The sequence below is a fragment of the Haliotis cracherodii genome, unplaced genomic scaffold (assembly GCF_022045235.1).
Source record: "Haliotis cracherodii isolate W230 unplaced genomic scaffold, xgHalCrac1.p SCAF_6, whole genome shotgun sequence".
NCBI lineage: Eukaryota > Metazoa > Mollusca > Gastropoda > Lepetellida > Haliotidae > Haliotis > Haliotis cracherodii.
In genome coordinates, this window is record NW_027266319.1 from 38,374,868 (window position 1) to 38,395,202 (window position 20,335).

Here is a 20,335-nt window from a genome sequence, read left to right on the forward strand (position 1 = left end):
ATAATGTGAAATTTGAAAATTGTTAGTTTTACCATTGTCATGTTACGTCATTTTTCGACGAACGCATGCAGTTTCACAACATCACTCTCAAATAGACTCTCCACAGCAATAGTACACTTGCTAGTTATATGTGGCAGCCAAAGGGTTAATAGCTAGTATTAGTCATCTCAATTAAGTAGAAGACTTATGACATCAAAATAGCAAACCCCAATGAAAAACCAAAAGCCATGTCACTTAAAGATTAAGGCATTCATTAATTTTACATTTGTGAAGATGTGGCTCTTCATATTGAGTGGCACTGATGAAAATTCAAAATACTTTAGAAAACATGTTGACTTAACCTTTAATATCTTATGAATCTATGAGGCTTAAATGTATTTAGGAAAATGACTTCTGAAACTTTCAGCCCTGCATTTAAGGTCTAGTCTATGTCTTGAAAGTAATCTGAATAGCTAATAGACCAGCTTTGCTGAATTAACATGAACAGGCCATTCGCTCAATATTGTGAATAGGCCATAGCCCTGTATTCCAATACTAATATGGAAAGAAGTCTTCGACAGGCTTTATGAAGAGACCTACCTACCCAGCATGTAATTTCCTGTGCTTTAGACCTATCTTTGACTACAAATGGGCAACTTGATTGTCGTATGTTAGCATGGTATGCTATATTATTGCGGTAGTTAATTTATAATGGATCGTAATGGCAAATGCTTACTAACACATTAAATATGTTATATGCAAAATGTTTCTTTTTTTTTGTTCAACTTTTATGACACATCAATTAGGATTAATCGATGATGATTTACTGAGTTTGGTAAACAAAGTACCTGTCATTAGCGGCTCAAGCCCGGGCAACTCTATATTATCACGGTATCATTATTTTGTGGTGTGATACGTGTGGATCATGTGGTTTACATCCGTCCTGTTTTGGATTATCAGTATTCATACGACCTCTGTTGGGTCAAGGATATCATCCAAACAAGTGGATTATTTTCTAACCAGTTTTGATTGGAGGAAGGGGTAATTCCGCTTCAAAAACATTCCATCAACTATCATAAAAAAGTTGTATACTTACGAGTAGCTGTGACATACTGCATTAAGTCCTGTATTCGATCATGCGATGAAATATCGTGCTTAGATTTACATAAATACACAGTAATCAGGGAATATGGATTACGAGATTTACCGATAATATAGAGCTGGTGATAATATAGAGACATACTTTATATTATTTCCATAGTTAGTTCTTGTTATGACACCAATCCCCATCAATACCCATTCATTGTACTTAAAGAATTTGTTGTCTGTAACAAAGTCTCATATACTAGTACAAATAGAGTCAAATTCCCAATGCCATATCATATGCAATGTTCAAGAGGTAAGTTAGTTGAAAAGCCAAAAAAAACGTGATGAAACAATTAGTGTCGTCAAACTGAATGATCTATCTATTTGAACATGGTTAATATTCATTCTTTCTGTAATTGGATGTTTGCAGAAGTTCTGCAAAAATTCTTTCAAAGAAACTAATATATATGTAAATGAGTATATGTATTTGTTCAGAATTTGAGACGAGTAAAAAATTTCAGAAAGTGCATTATTCAGAAACACCAGTTCCTAAATATATTTATAGAAAGGATCGAGCGTTCTTATTTTATCTTCTTGAAATCTTATATGTTCAAGTTTGTGTAATTGATCTATTTTGCAGTGAAATCCCTGTGTTCCAAGAGAAGCATATAACATATTGAATTTCTGAAATTGTCAATACTGTAATAGGCCTGGCGAGGCCCATTCTCCATTGTCACTGGCACTTTGCTGTAGAAATGAGTCTGCCAAAAACCTGTAGCAGGTACAGTCATCGTCAGCACTGGAAGAAACTGTGTGACAAAGTTGTTCAGCTCATGAATGGTGCGAGCCCATGGTAACTTTTGTTGAAGATTGAATTCCCATGAGGCCTCATAACGAGAGACATTTTGCTATTCATTTCTTAACAGTCATTATAGCAAAGCTTCACCAGCTAGTCTTCGTGAAATGGCTCATGATTTACAAAAAATGTTGTCTTTGACTGATGAGGAAATTTGTTGTGTAAAACACGCGTGTCAGAACCCTGGGAGTCCTCTGTGGCGAGGAACTGTGGCCCATGCTTGAGGTCAGGGAAGGTTCCCGTGAGTCCTCTGTGGCGAGGAACTGTGGCCCATGCTTGAGGTCAGGGAGGGTTCCTGGGAGTCCTCTGTGGCGAGGAACTGTGGCCCATGCTTGAGGTCGGCGAAGGTTCCTGGGAGTCCTCTGTGGCGAGGAACTGTGGCCCATGCTTGAGGTCGGCGAAGGTTCCCGTGAGTCCTCTGTGGCGAGGAACTGTGGCCCATGCTTGAGGTCAGGGAAGGTTCCTGTGAGTCCTCTGTGGCGAGGAACTGTGGCCCATGCTTGAGGTCAGGGAAGGTTCTTGGGAGTCCTCTGTGGCGAGGAACTGTGGCCCATGCTTGAGGTCGGCGAAGGTTCCTGGGAGTCCTCTGTAGCGAGGAACTGTGGCCCATGCTTGAGGTCAGGGAAGGTTCCTGGGAGTCCTCTGTAGCGAGGAACTTCGGCCCATGCTTGAGGTCGGCGAAGGTTCTTGGGAGTCCTCTGTGGTGAGGAACTGTGGCCCATGCTTGAGGTCAGGGAAGGTTCCTGGGAGTCTTCTGTGGCGAGGAACTGTGGCCCATGCTTGAGGTCAGTTCTGTAGGGTGGATGGTCAGGTCAGTCAGTTTGTAGTTTGTTATGGGGGTCATGTGATGAGTTAAGGGGTCTTGTGGTGAGTTCATGGGGCTGGTGAGTTTTAAAGGGGGACTTGGTGAGTTGGGGTTGCTAGGGGTTTGTGGTGAGTTAATTTTAATTGCTTGTGGTAAGTCTAGAGGCCTTGTGGTGTGTTAAGTGCTTGTGGTAAGTCTAGAGGCCTTGTGGTGAGTTATGTGCTTGTGGTAAGTCTAGAGTCCTTGTGGTGAGTTAAGTGCTTGTGGCAAGTCTAGAGGCCTTGTGGTGAGTTAAGTGCTTGTGGTAAGTCTAGAGGCCTTGTGGTGAATTGAAGGGGGCATCCGATAAGTTGGGAGTTTGTGTTGAGTTTTCGAGGGTTAAAGATCCATTGGGTTTCATTTTGTAAATAGGACTCAGTAGCTTGGTAAATTTAACGCCCATGTCTTCTGTGCCATCTCACTACACACAAGATCAAAGTTCTATTCCCCACATCAGTAAAATACCTAATGCCCATACTAGGTGTCCATTGTAGTCTCTTTTTACAGAATGACCTTACCCAATCTGGGTTAGAATAGGTCTTCAGCAACCCATGCTTGTCATAAGAGGTGACTAACGGGATCGGGTTCTCTGGCTCGCTGACTTGGTTGATGCATGTCATTGTATACCAATTCCGTGGACCGATGCTCATGATGTCAGTCACTGGATCGTCTGGTCCAGATTCGATTATTTACAGACCGCCATCATATAGCTGGACTATTGCTGAGTGAGGCGTTATACAACAAACAAACCAACAAACAATCTCTCTGCCATTCATCCACTTAACTACCAACTGAGAAAGTTTTGAGGAAGGGTTTATTTCCGGTGAACCTTTCCATCTAGAGAAGTCTATGACCAAAACATGTCACAACTTGTAATTCATGCTGTAGCAATAACAAGATGTCTGGGGCTGCTTTCCCACAAACTGATGATGCCTAACTTCATTTTATATTCCAATATCTAAGTTAGTATTCCTACATTAATAGAACTTGAGTAGGCGTGTTCCTGACAATGATCAGATTTCGAAGACAATATAGTTCTCTTGAAAAAGCCCATCAAATTCACATAAGCATTTAGAAGAATTTTAAGTTCAATTTCAAGAAAAGGTTTCAGCTTACTACAATTGTCTTTACTGAAAATTTAGAACATATAACAAACTCACATCCAGCTGTTATTGAACAGGAAAATGGATATCAAGCCTCGAGCAATAAGGAATTTGTCATTTGCTAGCTGGGAAAATGAAGCATTGCAAGTTTAATTTCCGTATGTAATTTGACACTCAATGGCCATAACTCATTAGACAGCTTCTGTTGACCAAGGAGTGTCATATTGCCCCTTGAGTGTCCGATTTCCTCCGTATTGATTTCCCCTGGACCTCTTCAACACAAAGATTATTAATTCATATGCAGGATGTTTCTCATGGCACAGTTCACGACTTGGCCCTTTCACCCACAAAGTTCAACTTTTACCCACTGTACTCAATTGGTGTTCATGTGTCATTCTTCATCGCTGTTATTGAACATCTGTTGATAGATGGCCAGATAAAATGTTTCAAGGGCCCTTCCTGGTTGTCCTTGCAGGTAGAGAGACTCCAAGTAGGCATAAATTGATTTCACACATCTCCTGTGCATTTAACTCGTCTTGTGCTGGAAATGTTCAGCGAAATTCATTGTTTTCATAACAAATACCATCCAATGGCCATTCTTTGAAATCAGCATGAAATTATGATTCATTCAACATACTGTTTGTCTGTATACATTTCAGAATTTTTTTCGCAAAAAAAGATACAACATGTTTTGTCATTGCACGTAGACCTCTATGGGTTAATGACAGTCATGTCAAGGGATCTGCCTGTTGATCTCAGAGTGAAAGGGAGAGAGTTATTGTGGGTTTACATGCTGGACTAAAGCTCTGTCCATAGTTTAATGCAAAGGCATTAATGGATGCGGCAATGGCCTGATGTTGCGAGATCAAGATTTAGAAGAGATTAAATCTTCAAAGACTCACAGAAAATATATGTGTGCTGCTTGCAGACAGTGTTTTAAATTGGATTAGTTTTAAATTGGCAAAAATTGGATTAGGATGTACAGTTTGTTCAGATTTTGTTAAATAACATTCTTTTATATATGTATCAAATATACGGTGTAATGTGTTCAAAATTGAAAAAAATTATCAAAAGGTGAGGTCTGGGTTTATCATTTATTTCACAAATCAACATATCATTATTCATTTTTATAGACAGATTAATAATATCCTTTCCAGACATATAAGAAACAAAGATGTTTGAATTGAAATCAGAATATTTTCTATTTCTGGTTCAAGAACTAATCAGAAATTTGAAGAGAAATTTTAATTGTGCTGAAGACATTTATCACATGAGAAGCAGCAGACTTATTTTCATGAAATATGATTAAAGGGAAATATGATTCACTCGTCATCATAAACTCACATCATGCCAATCTATTTCGCAGTTCTGATTTCCAAGACATCAATTTAAAGGTATTTTTTGTTTGTTCTGGAATCCACTGTACATGGTAATAGTAACTGAAAATTAGTCAAGGCATGTACAAGTATGCACATGGCAACATAAATGCAATAGTCTTGAGCGTCATGATAAACTCCATTTCATCTCACCTCATATTGATCGGCAGCGAGAGTGAGTGAGTGAATGTTGGGTTATGCAGAGTCAGCAGTGTCCCAGCAAGGTCATCGCATCCTGCAGACAGTCAAATCTTGTCCAGCAGTAACTGTGATAACAATGAGCACTATCCATGCAATGACCTGGTCACACATTGTACAGAGTTCATATGGGTTCATATGACAAGCATGGTGTCCTGTGTCTGTTTAAACACGGGTGGCCCAGTCGTCTAAGGCGCCACAATTCGCTGTGCAGAGTTGCGTCCCTTGGACACGCCAGAAACCTATGGTTGTGGGTTCGAATCCAGGGTTCGCCCCGATTATGTTTCTAGGTTTGTCAGCACCATACCCGTGCTCGTGGGTTTCACCGAAGTGGTAAACGTCTGAGACCTGCATCACTTGGGGCTTTCCTCAAACATTAAGCTGGCACGCCGTGATATGACTGGTATACTGTTAAAAGCGGCGTTAAACCCAACTCACTCACTCACTCACTGTTTAAACAGAGATGTTAAGACATTTACCAGCAAGAGTGGTACAATGATATCAAAGAGTCAAAATCCTTAAGTTACTATTCATATTTCAAGCTTCAAATCACTCCAGAGACATTTTGGTAGCTTATATACGTTGTTTGTTGTTTACGTTTTTGCTCGGAAATGTCTGCCATCTTGGCTGAAACAAAACACAGTACACATACACGGTTATACATGTTTCTTCTCGCATCTACCAGTGATTCAGTTAAAAAGTACCCAATGATACAACTTCAAAACATTTTGATCCAATTGTAGGAAGAATTGTATCTGAAATTATTATTTTATCAGAATGATATATTCCAATATTGTGTTATTTTAGTTACAGCTTTCACTAGATATATTTAAAATTATAAGAACCATAAGCGTAGCACTTTGGTGCAGGTGATTGCTATTGCAGGATATTTTAACGTATTAGCAATGTTTGTTATACAGACAGGGTTGGTGCAAATTACATGGACAGGTAAGATTAACATAGTGCAAGTTTAACAAGGTTGAAGCGTCACCAGTGATTGTGTTGATTCGCCGCTGATTGTCAGTGACACTTGACACTGAGTGAAATTTCTCAGTTCGCTTAACACGTCACTAATTAGTGGTAGATGGGCCTTGTTGGTGATCAGATATCAGCACCCTATATCAGTTCACTGTAGAGAATCTGTTATGTACGTAAATTTTATATGATAATATATAGGAGATAAATCAGGGATTTTTTGACAGTTTGTTACATCCGTTTGTTCGCTCTATCCATGTTCGTTATATCCGTGTCCTACTGTAGTTGTCATTATGGCTGGGACGAGTCCAAATTTACTACCTGGGTACCCAACCTCCTATTACCTGACCCTACCCGTGTACCCACTGTAGGTCTCAAGAGTTGTGAACACAATGTCTAATTGGGAATAGTTTAACTGTAGCCCTGGCAAAAAACTTTTTAGATACATTTAGGAAACCAGAGACCATATGATAGATATATGGTCTCTCATGAAACGATCAAATCATGCGTATACTCAAGTTGACTGAAGCTTTATCTTTACTCAAACATATACAAGTCAAAAGGAATGTGTGCATCATCGTAAAGAAATGGGAACATTAGCGACTTGTAGTGTAACCACTGAGCTCTAGTGAGTTTTTAAACAATATGTCACGAGATTAACCACATGTCCGGGTAGTTGGTACCTGGGTCCTACCTAGGACCCACCCGACCCGAGTACGCAAGTTATCCGTCCCAGCCCTAGTAGTCATGATTTGCATATCAGAGCTGCCAGAATTTCCAAAACCCCTGAAACAGAAAATGCCAGTACTACATGTTTTTACTGCAACCATGATACAGACGATGAATATCATGTGTTTATGATGTGTTCAGAATACAGTAACATAAGAATGAAATATTTACCCTAGTATTTTGTAATCAGCCCTTCTCATGTTACTAATACAGACTGATGGCGATACTTAAGCTATCTATAATATTGTATCATATATTTTGCAAGAGAACAGTCTGTTTGTGAACAAATGTCTTTTGTTACTTGTACAGCATCTATTAAGGTGCGCTCATTGCAACATTCATAACGCCTTAAGGTACACATGAGGTACTATTATTAATTTTGGCCACATATACGAATAAATTGTCTTTCTATCTGTCTGTCTGCATGGGTTACTGGTGACATGTTCTACACTAGAAGTAAATATTTTACGGCCACACAAGATATGTTGATAAAGAAACTAAAATCCATTTTATGTGGTGTGATTTTATCTGGCATCTCAGTGTCATATTTCTACTGCATGGATTGTGAAAAAATGTAATGTTAGATCCTCTTAAGAGTTATCAAATTAACCTCTCTATTTTGCAATCATTACTCTGAAAGAAACCATTTCTTTGTGTTTTTCTTCTAGAGCCTCATGATTAATTAGCTCAATTGATTTTGCAAAAAGGCTAATTCGAAGGCACTTTGAAGGGCAATAAATCCTAGATTTGAAAAACATAAAGACAATTTCCCAATTGACATTGGGGTTCCAATGCCATGTTACCATGGCAACTGATTGTGATTTTTGGGTGTGAGTATTTGGATAGCTGATAACCTGTAGATTCATGCCCAGTTATAACCTGGCTGATTTTAAGCTTCCTTGTGTCAGTGTTCCTATGCCACAGGGGTGCACGGAGGAAGGGGAAAAGGCACAGGGGCACAGTAGTTACATGGTAGAGATTATAGTGAAGTGGTAGAGATTAAAGTAAAGAGGTAGAGATTATAGTGAAGTGGTAGAGATTATAGTAAAGAGGTAGAGATTATAGTAAAGTGGTAGAGATTATAGTAAAGTGGTAGAGATTATAGTGAAGTGGTAGAGATTATAGTAAAGTGGTAGAGATTATAGTAAAGAGGTAGAGATTATAGTAAAGTGGTAGAGATTATAGTAAAGTGGTAGAGATTATAGTAAAGTGGTAGAGATTATAGTGAAGTGGTAGAGATTATAGTAAAGTGGTAGAGATTATAGTAAAGAGGTAGAGATTATAGTAAAGTGGTAGAGATTATAGTAAAGAGGTAGAGATTATAGTAAAGAGGTAGAGATTATAGTAAAGTGGTAGAGATTATAGTAAAGTGGTAGAGATTATAGTAAAGTGGTAGAGATTATAGTAAAGAGGTAGAGATTATAGTAAAGTGGTAGAGATTATAGTAAAGTGGTAGAGATTATAGTAAAGTGGTAGAGATTATAGTAAAGAGGTAGAGATTATAGTAAAGTGGTAGAGATTATAGTAAAGTGGCAGAGGGTATGGTAAAGTGGTAGAGATTATAGTAAAGTGGTAGAGATTATAGTAAACTGGTAGAGATTAAATTAAAGTGGTAGAGATTATAGTAAAGTGGTAGAGATTATAGTAAAGTGGTAGAGATTATAGTAAAGAGGTAGAGATTATAGTAAAGTGGTAGAGATTATAGTAAAGAGGTAGAGATTATAGTAAAGTGGTAGAGATTATAGTAAAGTGGCAGAGGGTATGGTAAAGTGGTAGAGATTATAGTAAAGTGGTAGAGATTATAGTAAAGTGGTAGAGATTAAAGTAAAGTGGTAGAGATTATAGTAAAGTGGTAGAGATTATAGTAAAGAGGTAGAGATTATAGTAAAGTGGTAGAGATTATAGTAAAGAGGTAGAGATTATAGTAAAGTGGTAGAGATTATAGTAAAGTGGCAGAGGGTATGGTAAAGTGGTAGAGATTATAGTAAAGTGGTAGAGATTATAGTAAAGAGGTAGAGATTATAGTAAAGTGGTAGAGATTATAGTAAAGAGGTAGAGATTATAGTAAAGTGGCAGAGGGTATGGTAAAGTGGTAGAGATTATAGTAAAGTGGTAGAGATTATAGTAAAGTTGTATAGATTATAGTACAGTAGTAGAAGGTATTTTAAAGTGGTAGAGATTTTAGTACAGTGGTAGAGATTATAGTACAGTTGTAGAAGGTATGGTAAAGTGGTAGAGATTATAGTAAAGTGGTAGAGATTATAGTAAAGTTGTATAGATTATAGTACAGTTGTAGAAAGTATTTTAAAGTGGTAGAGATTATAGTAAAGTGGTAGAGATTATAGTAAAGTGGTAGAGATTATAGTACAGTTGTAGAGGGTATGGTAAAGTGGTAGAGATTATGGTAAAGTGGTAGAGATTATAGTAAAGTGGTAGAGATTATAGTAAAGTGGTAGAGATTATAGCAAAGTGGTAGAGATTATAGTACAGTTGTAGAGGGTATGGTAAAGTGGTAGAGAGAATGGTGAAGTGGTAGAGATTATAGTAAAGTGGCGGATTGAATGGTGAAGTGGTAGAGAATATAGTAAAGTGGCAGATTGAATGGTGAAGTGGTAGAGATTATAGTACAGTTGTAGAGGGTATGGTAAAGTGGTAGATAGAATGGTGAAGTGGTAGAGAGGGTAGTTAAGTGGCAGAAAGTATAGTATAGCACACACCCTGCCCATCTCTCACTCTGTGTATGTGAAACACAAACTCTCTTCCCCCTCGGAACACATTTAGTCAATCTCTAATCAAGCATTTATGCATATCAGGTAGACCACCTAAGACCAATTAACAGAAAAAAACCATCTAAAATTAGAACACAATTAAAATGACTATTGACAACTTTGATTTAGTATGACTGTTTTATAATTAGGTAAAATGAAAAAAACACAAATTTAATCATAGCTGTATGTAAGTAATAGTGAAAAAACATATAAATACAAAAATATAAAATCTTTCTTTACCTTGCCATGGTAAAACTTGATTGTTTTTTATTCCTAATTAGCAACAAGTACAATTGAGAAGTTAAAAAATTATAATTGATTTTTTTACCCCCACATGGAGCATTAGGTTTAATTTAGTTGAAAACCCAAGTGATAAGCATAATCAAGAACCAGGCTGTGTTAAAGCACTTTGTGTAGGGAGTTATAGAGTCTGACTTGGATGGTGAGGTCCACTCGTCACTTCATCATTCAGAGAATAGATGCTGGGTCCTTTGGACTTTGATGTCATATTGTGGCTGTTACTCCATGGAAGTAAGCAGGATGGTCTGAGAGGGGATGTATTTGCGTGCAGTCGCTAGATGAATGTTCTCTGGCAAACACTGACAAATTGATGACTGCTGACTTTCCACGATGCCACCCAGATTACTGCACCTTTGTCCTGGGCCCACTTGCACAAAATGATCTTAGCGCTATGACTGCAAGTGGGCCCTGGTCTGGAGGGCGTACATACTGAAGAATGGTTTAGATATTATGTATGAGATCAGTCCACTAATACACGCATATGTTTGTTTGTTTGTTATTTAATGCCACACTCAGCAATATTCGATGTATATGACAGCGGTCTGTAATTAATAAAGTCTGGACCAGAAAATCCAGTGATTGACATCATGAGCATCGATTCACTCAATTGGGATACAATGACATCATTAACCAAGTCAGCGAGCCTGACCCCCGGTCCGGTTAAATCGCCTGTTACGACAAGCATAGTTGCCTTTAATGGCAAGCATGGGTTGCTGAAGACCAATTCTTCACAGGTATGTCCTACATTGGCTTAACAATGGACTTTCTGTATATAGATCTAGTTTCAGTGTTTGTACTCAATGTTTTATGTTTTTATGCCAAAGTTAAAAGATTTCTTTGTACAGGATTCTAAACCAAGCTTCTTTATGGAGTCAGATATAAATCTTAATTCCCTAAGGTTTGGGGTAGGGGATTAAGAGGTGTGTAAGTTTTCCATCTGACTAAATAAACTTTTAAGAGTATTTACAATGTCAATAAATACAGCTCCAACTGTGATATTTTTAGCCTGAAAATATACATCTCTGTCGTAGGCGTAAAAATGAATTGAGTGAAAAAACTTGACATGCTCAAACATTCTACAGCATCACCTGCTATATAAGGGGCGGTTGGGTAGCCTTGTGGTTAAAGCGTTAGCTCGTCACGCCGAAGACCCGGGTTCGATTCCCGACATAGGTACAATGTGTGAAGCCCATTTCTGGTGTCCCCCGCCGTGATATTGCTGGAATATTGCTAAAAGCGGCGTAAAACCATACGCACTCACTCACCTGCTATATAAATCACTGCTAAGTAGGTATTGCTGGGCAGAATGGCCTTTTTGGGGTGTCAACTTTGTCCAAATTATTTGTGTGTGTGGGGGGGGGGACGTCTTTATCTTAACAATTAAGTTGTCTCTTCTATCAAATGTTTGATCTGTCCCCCTATGCATTTGACAAGTGACGTGTATGGAAACTGGTATGGTGTCATTAGACAAGTGACATTTCTGACAGATTGTCTGGTGACTTGTCATTTTTTCATGACATATGGTCTAGATTTCATGACATGTCATGTGTCATGTGCCATGTGACTGGGTATGTAACAGGTGACCAATTCCAACAAATCCCCCTGTTGGCTCCATAGATTGTGCCATATTGCACATGCTATGAATCCGGGATAGAATGTACTCATTCTGTTGTAGGCACCTGTTGTTTTAGAGACCCAAAATTATCTTATAAACTGCAAAAAAAGATACTTGAAAAAGTTGACTTCCATGTTATTTAAAAACAATGAATACTTTTTTTTCCGACCCTGTAAGATTCCCGCTGATAACACTTCCAGGTTTGGCGGCACCATACCCGTGCTCATGGATTTCACCAAAGTGGTAAAAAACGTCTTAGACCGGCATCACTTTGGGCTTTCCTCCAACATCAAGCCAGATATAACGGAAATACGGTTCCAACTGAGTTAAGCCCAACTCACTCACTCTGGCTCTTGTGCTATGAACAATTCAGGAAAACCCAACTTTGAAGTTTTTTAGATTCGTTTTCAGAAAATTCAAAAAAGTTATTTTTCATGTTGATGTTTTCTTTCAACCACATCCAATGGGTGAAGCCAGCACTGTCATAACACAAGACAAAAGTGTTATGTGTGTCCTTCAATTATTAGAAAATCGATTTTATCTTGGTTCTGTTTTCACAAATTTGTTTTGCTTCTTTCAGTTTGGAATTTTTTAAAACAAAAACAGTATTTCTCGCAACAATTACCCTAATTTCAGCATGAACTGTTCCGTAGTTAAAAAACCAACAGTCAAACATGACTGCAAGAAAAAGGATAAAATCTTAAAGTGACGTTCCCTGGACTTACTGATTCTTAAACAATTACATGCATTGCCGGCGAGTTCGGAAATGGGGTGTCATTCTTAATTTAACAACTTTTAACAGAATGGAATGCAAGATTTGATTAAAGAATGAGGTTTTTGTATCATAGGGTGATCTCAGTGATCCAAGTATCATAGCTCATATCTTAACATTGGTGGTAGGTGGTATACTAAACATGGAATAATGGATACCGTAGTTCCTCTATTAGACACTCAGAGATTCCAATACACTCTTGCCTCTAATTGATGCCAGGTCATACGCTCAGACCAAAAAATAAAAGCCAGGCCTCTGTTAGAAACCGGGCTGCTGATACTGGGATGTGATGGTGATTAAGAATGACTGTTACCTGCAAATGTATCCCTTGTAGAATTTGGGATTCGGTAAAGTTGTGAGTTGCCATTGTGCTAGCATTACACAGAATAGCTGCCAGCTAGGCATCAAATACGCACTAGTCTCTAATAGATGCCGGGTCAAAGAGTTCTGCAAAATTAAAAGTCACCAGGACATCTAATAGAGGAAATACGGTATGTCATTACAAACTTGTGACAGTGTGTGTGTGCAGTGATCAGTGTGGACACGAATAAACACCGGAACAGAAGGCTGGAGACTGCTGGTTATCTGGGTGGTCTTGTATTCACAAACTCTTCATCTCAGGTCTACTAGTCACCATGTCCTTATTTGGCTGAAGACCTGGGCCCATTTGCACAAAGCGATCTTAGCGCTACGACTATTGTAAGCCTGTGTTAAAGTATGTGAGATAAGATCATCTTAGCGCTAAGATTGCTTTGTGCAAGTGGGCCCAGGGTTTAATTTTCAAAATTGATGAAATCAAATCTTGGTTTCTGCAACTGTAAAATTATTTCTATATAGCTTTGTAGAGTAAAATCTTGCCCCCTGGTAAGGCCAGGGTCATTACACCTTGGGCTTGTCGTGATTTAATGTTGTTACGATGTTGCCTATAATTATTTGTCATATATGCTGGCAGAGTGGATCATTGCTCATACTATCAACCACTGGTTTTCCTAGCCCATATTTTGTTACTAAGTAATTTGCTATTTATTCATAAAACAACATTCACTCAATCCAAATTGTCACTTTCCGAGCTTATGGAATCATAATTATTTTGTAATTTTGCTAACTATGCATAAAACAACATTCACTCACTCCAAATCGCTGCTCTCAGAGCATTTAGTATGTCAGCATATTCCAGCAGCACCATCATTAAGTACCTCTCAATCCAAATAAAAGATGTGATGATGAAAAAATAACCCTATATGACATAAATCCATCAATTACAACCATCCAAAGTTCAACAACCACAGAGCTGAAATGATGATATCATGTTCCCAGCTTTCCTTATGGTTGTCACTTTAACGGTTCAGCTACCATGGCATGGGCGCCAAGTCATCCAACATGGTTGTCTGAAGAAAACAGAGATCGAGTGAGGAGGAGAAATCGAATTCCTGTCCGCCTGGAGCAAGTCTCTCAATTGTGGACATTTATTACAGTGGAAGCTGGAGAACCAGGCGACCTTCAATACCAAGTTGACATCATCTGTTGATGGAGACCGGCTTTGCGTCAGGACAGATGGGGACTTCTGGATATTTTGAGGGTTAAGGATGTGCACAGAGATCAAATATTTGGGTAATTTCTTATGGATACATGGCACATTTTAATCATTCTGAAATTGATGTTCAGAAATTACTGTGCTATTGATATTGAAAATAGGGGAAATGGATTGAAAATCTAAAAAAAAGAAACAGACTGACCCTTTGACAGTTAATTCATTTGAATTCATTGAATGTCGGGTTGTTTTTTGTTGATGATTCAATAGTGACATGGTATCATGGATGTACTGCTCACCGTGGTCTTAAACTTGTCTAAAACTCGTGATAAAGGCATGCCTCTATATCTAGACGAGCAGCTCTCAACAAACGCTTTCCTTCTTCTTGGGGTTAGGGTTCGACTGTATGGAGCATGAACCACAATAAGAAGAAAAACTATAAATGAATCAATTTATTTGTGTTTGCCTGACCGATCTAAGTCGAACAAAAAGTATTGAGCTATATAAATATATTTTTGTTTTGACTGACCCAAGCTGATAGAACAAACAGGATCCACCAGGCCTTTAAACCTTTCAGTATCTGTCTTCGGAACCAATATTGCAGTTTCAAGACTTAACATTCATTCAGCACCAGCAACATCATTTATTGGATGTTGAGTATCTTTAAAGTTTGTAAACATCATGTTTCAGCTGCTGGGAATGAATTGATGGAATGTTTCGCCCCGGGCTAGTGTACTATCTCCTCTTTCATTTCTTATCTAGTTTGTTAGCGAAAAGTCTGTAAAACAGCAAATATGATAAGTAAGGTTTGACTGTGATGTTGTGAATGTACTGAGGCTGGGCCTGCTTGTGGAGAAGAAGTGTCGACAGCGTGCCGCTAATCAGCAGACATCGGAAATACGGGGTCAGCTGATCAATGGGATGTCAATAGTGTGGAAAAGTGTGCCAAATGGATGACTGTTACGCCAATCAGACTCAGTGACAAGAACACTGTAATTAATGCAGCATACCATGTTCTTAGTGCCCCATTGTTATATGTCTCACCTTCATCACCCACTGTCTGGGCCCACCTGCACAAAGTGATCTTAGTTGGAAGATTATCTGGTCCCACCTGCACAAAGTGATCTTAGATGTAAGATTATCTGGGCCCACCTGCACAAAGTGATCTTAGTCCTAAGACTATCTGGGCCATCTGAAAGATGAGACATAATTCACATTTTCAGGATTGTAAATTATGAGGTCATGTCTTCTCTACGATGACTTGATGGATCGAGGTGAAACTATTTGTAGATGTTCAAACCACAAAGGGGATCAAATCTGAAAAAAGACATCAATTTGAAAAAGAACTCTAGTTGTGTTTTTGTGTTGAATAAGGGAAATGTAATATTTTTATAATATTGCTTTCATAAGTGATGATAATCATATATACCTAGTTCCTGGGCATAATGTAATTAATTGTTTTTTGTTTAATACAGGATGATACTAAATTTGGTTGCATTTGCTCATTATTTATAATACCCCTGAATGTTTGTGCACCAAAAATCTTAACACGACGTGACTCCCTTCGTAATTTCACCCCACACAAGCTGACAATTGCCATTTCATGACTGAAGCACTGTTGTGCTCAACCCAACTCACACATAAAAAATAAACCATTTTTACTTTTTCCCAGAGCTAATGTATGACACATATCTGAATTTATGGCACAGCAAGCTGAAAATGAAATCATAGACTAATTAACCCACTGATTTGATAAGTACTCCTCGCCTCAGATATGAACCAAAATTGATTTTCAGCTATAAGATATTTACCGCTACAAGTGTTGCAATACAATATTGTCTCATCAAACTGGGGTGTTAGGCAAGGGCAACAGCAGGCATTGTGTTTACAATTACAAAGAAATAGTGGTATTATTCCATAAGTTATTGCCGATTGATGTCGAGAAGTGCCACGACTTAGCATTGATCCAAGATTGGTGCGTACAGCAGGCATTGTCTGGCATCGATTTTGTACCGTTAGTGTATTCTCATTGACTGATATGCTATCTTTACCAATGTGCTAATGTAAACAGTTTACATGGGGTTCGGATCGAGGGGAAATGGACGGATGATTGCTATACGGCAAAAACTATATAGAAATATGTTGGAAAAATCTGTGTTGGAAAATTAATGGATTTTTTAAACATCCTAGCTTGACACGTTGAATAAATTTTGGTTTGAGGGTAAATATTGAATGTAAGCGCGGAGGTGGCTATGCACAAGGTTTTTGCATTACTTTTGAATGGTGGAATCCAGGTAATAGCTCTGAAGCAACATGATGCAGAATTGATGGGGATGATGTAGATGTCTGGATTTGATTGTGTGACTGGACAGATTGACTACAGATTAACTACGAGGGAAGAAAATCCTTTTATAATATTTGATTAACCTGTGGCTGCAGTGTTAAACTATAGATGACAAATTGTGGTCTCTGCATGTCTACAAATTTATTTGACGATACGGTGGTTTTTTTTTCAAGTTGGGTTGATGGGATTTGGGATGGTGTTCTTTGTTTGTCGTTTTATGACGCATTCAGGAATATTCCAACTTATCACAGTGGCATGTAAATAGTGGAATCTGGGACAGACAACCCAAGGGTGATGGAACAAACAGTTTCCTTCATCATCCAGGAGTGATGGGCTGGGCAGGGTGTACTGAGATGGACTGGCCTGGACTGGGTTGTACTGAGCCAAGGTGTACTGGGTTGTGCTGGGCTGGGGTGTACTGACTTGGGCTGGGCTGGGCTAGGGTGTGCTGGGCTGGGGTGTACTGAGTTGTGCTGGGCTGGGGTGTACTGGGCTAGGGTGTGCTGGGCTGGGGTGTACTGGGTTGTGCTGGGCTGAGGTGTATGGGGTTGTGCTGGGCTGAGGTGTACTGGGCTGGGCTGGGCTGGGCTGGGGTGTACTGGGCTAGGGTGTGCTGGGCTGGGGTGTACTGGGTTGTGCTGAGCCAGGGAGTACTGGGTTGTGCTGGGCTGAGGTGTCCTGGGCTGGGCTGGGCTGGGCTGGGCTGGGCTGGGCTAGGGTGTGCTGGGCTGGGGTGTACTGGGTTGTGCTGAGCCAGGGAGTACTGGGCTAGGCTGGGGTGTCTGGCTGGAGTGTTTTGGACTGTGATGTGCTGGAGTGCTAGTCTAGGCTAGGCTAGGTGCAAGGAAGTTCAATTAATTTCTATTTCTCGTCTCATTTTTAATCTCACTTTAAACAGTTTATGTGGTAGGCACAAACAAATTAGATAACACAAGACACTTTAGGGAATTGAATTTGATGTTTACTTTAAAAATGTTACTGAGCACTAAAATTATCGTTCAACTACACAGCTGTGAACAAGTACAGAGTAATGATCCATTACATACAGAATCAGCATCCAGAAGACATTAATGAAATTAACTTTACTCTGTTCTTTGAAATCCTTGTCGCTTTATGATATGAAAAGTTAAATATCAATTTTAGTAATGGACAGCCTTACTTACAAACAAAGAATATATAAAGAACCAGAAATATAAAGAACAAATAAACAAACAAAAGAGCAAAAACATGAACAAACAAATAGAAAAGTGTACAAAATAGGAATTGACTCATTTTCACTCAGGATTAATTATCAGTGATGAATCATTTGTTTTGTTAATAAAAGAGTATCTCACGACTTGTCATGTGTTAGGTGATTCAAAGAGCATGAGGACTGCAATTGCCTATGGAGTTTGAGGCACAGAGCCCTGACTGTGTAACCAGCAAATGCATGCTAGTGGAGAAGTGTTGTATTGTTGGAGGTGATGAATTGTGTATGATGCTGTCAATGATGTTGTCAATAGTAATGTATCCCTGAGGATGTTAGGTCTGAGGCAATGACAGATACATTGTGCTTTGATGTCATCGTCTTTGCGGGAGATCTACAGTTGAATAAACTAGGAGGTTAGTAGGTGCGGCAGGGATGCTGCTATGTTGGAGTGTGTGTGTGTGTGTGTGTGTTTGGTGGAGGGATTGTAGTAGATGATGCAGTAATGTCACAGTTGTCATGGTTACCTGCAGGTCAGGAGAATATCAGGATGTGTGCTGTAACGGAGCCAATGATATTATTTACCATTGTAATGGAATGGTTAAAATGAAAAACAGATCCACAGGTTGGGGAACATCATCATCATCATCATAACCACCACCACCACCATCATCCTCCTCCTCCTCCTCCTCCTCCTCATCATCATCATCATCATCATCAAAATAAAAATGAAAATAAAAATAAAAATAAAAATAAAAATAAATAAAATACAGTAAATTAAAAAAGTTTTCCCGGCACTCCCGGGCACTCTTTAAAATCAAGCTCGTTTGAATCAGATGTTTTACTTTGATATGTTACTGGAAATTTGTGACTTAGGTCAAATCAACCTGTTGGCTGAAACCATGACAATAACCTGATAATAGAAGTGTCAGGTTATTTCTACTATTTGAACAAGTGATGTATAGTTTGTTAGATGATATTTGAGAATTTAGAGTAATGACAGTTCCATGGACATCACTCCCAGCAGTAATCATACAATCCACTCGGTTTTTGGCAGAGATTTCTTAAGAATATTGAAAGGGTTTTGTTGCTTTTATTTTTTTCAGACAGCATTCAACAAGAATTGAAAAAGAACAATCTTTTTAAACATTTCACTTTAGTCTTTGGATGGTTAACTCAGTTCAGAAGCCTACTACCTACTGGGTGAGGTGAGGTGAGGTGAGGTGAGGTGAGGTGAAATGATAATTAATGATGAGTTAAAGATTATTGAACTTGTATACTAACATGTATGTGTGGCTGCTTGTACTAGTCCATACTAATGCCAGTTTGAACTAGCCAAATGGGATACCATGCTGCAGTTTAACATGACCCCACTCAGACACAGAATCTGACTGAGTCCACCAGTCCTTTTTTTATCCCCTTAATGCCGAGGGCTTGGCAGAGTAAGTGTGGCTTTCTATGCAGCAGGCAGACGGATCGAACCCAAAACCTTCCGCTCTCCAGGCAGAAGCTCTATACACTAGTTTACTTTTGAAGAACTATATCAAATTAAACAAAGTAATAACTTGGAAAAAATATGAGGATTATTTTTACTTATCAGCTCTGAACTGCTGAAAATTTAATTCTAATTCATCTTTAGACATTTAGTACAATTTACTCACCAAATTTTGAATTCTGATAGATTTTACCAAAGAGCTGGATGAAATATGGTCATAAATTTGCTTCCAATCAAATTAAGTAATAGCAATGAAATAATATTTGGTGTAGTGACCATTTCACAAACCATTAACTGAGGGTCCATTACCATACTCAATACCATTGTTCCACAATTATAACACTATCTGCTACAGTATTGTCAATACACAAATCAATGGCTGGCTGAAGAGTATTACAGGTGTAATCAAACCCCCATTTGCTACTTTTAAACCAATAGTCCCCCTTCTGGTCTAACTGCATAACAGTATTAAATAACAGTATTAAATAACAGTATTATATAACAGTATTATATAACAGTATTATATACAGCTGATGCTGAGTGAGTGCATTTGGACATAATGGTAAAGGGAAGTAACATCGTGTTCAAGATTACTGCACTAACATAGTGAGGTACTTGTGTGTGGGGGGAGCATGAGCTTGTGTGTGTCTCTCTGTGTGTCTGTGGGTGTGTTTATTTCATTATTTCATTATTTCATGAAGTGAGGTGAAATGGGGTTTAATGTCACATTCAAGATTATTACACGTATATATAGTGACGTACATGCATGTGTATGTAGCTGCTTGTACTAGTCAAGACTAATGAAGGTTTTATAGTGCTAAGTCACTGAGATACCATGCTGCAGTTTAACATGGATACCCTGCTCAGACAGTATACTGACTTTGAGCTGACCAGTCCTTCTTTTATCCCCTTAATGCCAAGCACCAGACAGGGTAACATAAAGTACCATCTTCTTTGCAGTCGGGCGGAAGGTCTATACATTGAACCATGAAGGCAATTTAGACTGATTTTGAAATATATCAAAATAGTACGAAGTAATGAGCGCCTCAGTTAATGACAAGGCATCTTTTTACGTAAGCTTGTCGAAAGAGGCAACTAACGGAATCGGGTGGTCAGGCTCACTGACTTGGTTGGTACATGTTATCGTATCCCAATCACTTGATTGTCTGGTCCAGACT

At 38.7% G+C, this 20,335-nt stretch overlaps 1 protein-coding gene across 1 annotated transcript in view; it reads left to right on the plus strand.

The window, feature by feature from the left end:
• LOC139446420 (voltage-dependent calcium channel subunit alpha-2/delta-3-like) overlaps positions 1–20,335 on the plus strand; it is a 312,880-nt gene that overhangs the window by 139,208 nt on the left and 153,337 nt on the right. The gene's annotated exons all lie outside the window — the stretch shown is intronic.